Source organism: Arachis ipaensis, chromosome B08 (genome assembly GCF_000816755.2).
Source record: "Arachis ipaensis cultivar K30076 chromosome B08, Araip1.1, whole genome shotgun sequence".
Taxonomy (NCBI): Eukaryota; Viridiplantae; Streptophyta; class Magnoliopsida; order Fabales; family Fabaceae; genus Arachis; species Arachis ipaensis.
Genome location: NC_029792.2, coordinates 657,366 through 661,381, shown reverse-complemented (window position 1 = coordinate 661,381; position 4,016 = coordinate 657,366).

Here is a 4,016-nt window from a genome sequence, read left to right as displayed (position 1 = left end):
AACATGTTATTTTAATATAAAAATTTTATAAGATTTTTCATATACTCTATTATTTAAAATGTTCAAATTATATCCTTCAAATTATATTAAAATTTTTAAATTTAAATTATATATCGTTTAAATTTTGCTTATCAAAATTTTTAAATTTTTTAAATTTTTATTTTTTTGAGTACTAATTTAAATGAGATAGTTTTTAGAATATAATGTGATCGCCATTTTAAATTATTATTTAATCGCTACGATTTAAATGGACAGATTTAAATTACGTGTTTGAATGGGCAATTTTAAATGATGTCATTTGAGTCAAAACCGCTCATTAAAACCGTCTATCTCCCATGTTAATTGAAACGTTTAGAATAACAAGTTATTAGTTTAAATTTTAAAAGATAGATAAGATTCAAATTAAAAAACATATATCGAATTTTATCTTTTAAATCGGTCAAAATTATATTTTAATACCGTTTTATCATTTTAAAAATTATATTTTTATACCTATAAAAATTAAATTTTTTATAATTACAAGTACTCGTATTTCGTTTACACTCATTGTATTTCGTTTACACTGTAAACGAAATACGTGTAAAATACATTCGTTTACACTGTAAACAAAATATGCTTAAAAAAGGATTTCGATAAAAACACTGGAAATAATGAAAATCAGTAAATAATATAATTATTTAATTTATATAAATAAAAAATCCCAATAATTATTCTAAATTTTAATATTTATCTTTCTATTTTTTTTTTACATATTTTACAAGATATATATTCAAATTTTTGTACAATCATAATGATAAAAAAATAAAAGAATTTATGCATTTTTAAGAGGAAGGCTAATGTTCAATAAGGAGAAAATCTAACTTCCACAATATTAACACCTATAGATAATTTTTCTACTTCTAAATCATGAAGAAGTGAGATGCAACTTTCAAAGGTTCAAAGAGTTGTATCTGATGAGTTTGATCTTAATTCTTTGGAACGAAACCTTGGAAAACGGCTTTAAATTTGGCAATATCATTCAAACCAAAGAGATGAGGTTAGACTAGCTTATCTTAAAAGGGGTCTATATCAGAAGTATCTTGACAATTATCCTTTATCTGGTACGAAGCATTCAAGACAATTTTATTATGCTTAGTTTGGTATTTTTCCCTTCATGGTTAGAGTATTCATCTTCTGAAGATGCAGCATATTGTTTATTTTGTTATTTGGTTAGCAAAAAACTCAGTGGACATAATAATTCAGATGTTTTTATTAGTTAAGGGTTTAGAATTTGACAAAAGGTTAATGATGGAATGAATTGTACTTTTCTTAAATATATTGGAGATTCTTGCTCACCACACAATAATGCAGTTGGAGCATGTCTAGACTTACTGAATCAGGCAAGTCACATCTAAAATGTAATTGAGGATCATACTTCTAAAGAAATTCAAAAGAATCGATTGCGTCTAAAATCTTCTATTGATGCAACTCGTTAGCTTACATTTCAAGCTTGTGCTTTCAGAGGTCATGATGAGACTCTGGAATAAAAAAATCAAGGTAATTTTTTGAAATGATAAAACTTATAGCTTTTTACAATGATGAAATTGTAAAAATTGTGTTAGAAAATGCTCTATCTAATGCTAAATATACTTTACATCAAATTCAAAAAGAAATCTTGTATAGTCTCTCAAACAAGGTGAGAAAGTATCTTTGTGAGGAAATTGGAGATTCTAAATTTTGTATTATAGTAGATGAAACTCGTGATGAATCTAAAAGAGAACAAATAGTACTTGTTTTAGGATTTGTTGATCTACATTATTTTATTCAAGAGCGTTTTCTTGATCTTGTGCATGTTAAAGATACTCTATCATTAACTCTGAAACAAAAATTGTGTGACATTCTTTTTCGACATGGTCTTGATATCTCTAATATTCGTGGTCAAGAATATGATGGTGCCAGCAACATGAGAGGGGAATGAAATGGTTTACAAGCCCTTATGTTTACTATATCCACTATTTTGCTCATCGATTACAACTTGCATTAGTTGCTGCATCTAGTGAAGTTATTTTTGTGTATCAATTTTTTTTAAAATTGACTTTCATTGTCAACATTATTTGTTCTTCTAGTAAGTAACATGATGAGTTACATGCTGTCAAGACATATGAAATTGCTCATTTATTAGAGATTGATGAACTTGAAACTGGTAAAGGAACAAATCAAATTGGTACTTTGAAACGAGCAGGTGATATTCGATAAAGTTCTCATTTCTCTTCTGTTTGCAGTTTGATAAATATGTATGGTGCAACGTTGAATATTTTACAAAAGATTATTATTGATGGATCAACTTATTCTTTGTGTGATGATACAGATAGTGCTTACAATACCCTGACTTCATTTGAGTTTGTATTGATCTTGCATTTGGTGAAAGATATTATGGAAATAACTGATGTTCTTTGTCAAACTTTACAAAAACAGTCTCAAGACATAGTATTGTGCAACTATTTCATTCTACAAAAACACTTATCTAAAACATGAGAGATGACAGATGGGAGGAATCACTAAAAAATGTGAAATTATTTTGTAAGCAACATGATATTCTAATTCCTAATTTAACTGCTTCTTATATAGCAAGACAAGAATGCTCGCGTCACCAAAAAGATCATATTACAGTTGAGCATTATTTTAGAGTAGAGATATTTTTAGTCACAATTGATAAGCAATTACAAGAGTTGAATAGCAGATTTAATGATCAAGGAATGGATCTACTAAGTTTGAGTTTTACTCTCATGTCTCAAGATGCTTACAAAAATGTTGACATTGCTAAAATTTTTACTTTTGTTGACAGTTACTATCCTGAAGACTTTAGAACAAGAGAAGATTAATTTGCCTTTTCACCTTCAATATTTTATTCTTGATACTCGTCAGCATTCAAAAATGAATAATTTGTCAACTATTCATGAATTGTGTAGATATTTAGCAAAAAGAAAAAAGTGTATCACCGGATTGATAGATTAATTCTTCTGATATTAACTTTTTCAGTTTTTATAGCTACTACATAGCGCTCATTTTCAGCAATAAAAATATTGAAAATAAGATTAAGAAATAAGATGGAGAATATTTTTTTCATGGATAGTTTAATTATTTATATTAAAAAAATTATTAAAAAATTTACTTATTTACCGTCTTTTAATTTATTAGTTATTTTGTGCATGCTAAACTACATGCACCTTTTTTGTCATGTTATTCAGTGTTGTTATGAAACAAAATTATTTTTACACATACATCTAATCGTATACTACTGTATCATTGAAATCATTTGATTCAACTAAGTACTTATTATTTCACTAGTTATATAAACACAAATATTTATAATTTTTTTTTCATTTCGGTACATACTAAATAATCTATTTAAAATTATAAATGTTTTTCCTTTCCTTTGCTGCTGGTATGTATATATGCGTTTGATAAAAAGGATTTCATTATCCTGAAATTATTTGAATGAGTGATCAATATTTTTTTTTTTTTTTGGTATTAATGAGTGATCAATATTATTAAAATAAAATAAAACTGTAAGTACAATATATTGTTTTTTTTTTCGGTTCAGAGATGAAAAATTAAAATAAGGTCTACGATCACGAAATCCATCATGAATGGGCCCAAATATAGTGATCCAGTTAAAACCAAACCAGCGATGAGTATGTTGCATGTGAGCTTGTTTCATTATTTGATTTATTTCTGTGATCCTTTTGAGTAGAATACTTTTGTCAACAGAATATGGAAAGCGTGCTTAGGTAATCTTTGGAGCTGTTTTTTTCTATTTTGGTTAAAATTTTATGCGCTTATTTTGCATGGATACTTATCACTTCTGTCAACAGGATATGGCTTTCAAAAACCCATTATAGATGTTGCATCCATTTTTAAATGAAAAGCATTGCTCTAGTTTTAGTTTCATATTGATACCGTATAACAATTAATTGTTAATTTAATAAAAAAAATTAAATAACTAAAATCATACATTTAATAAAAATAAATTTTGT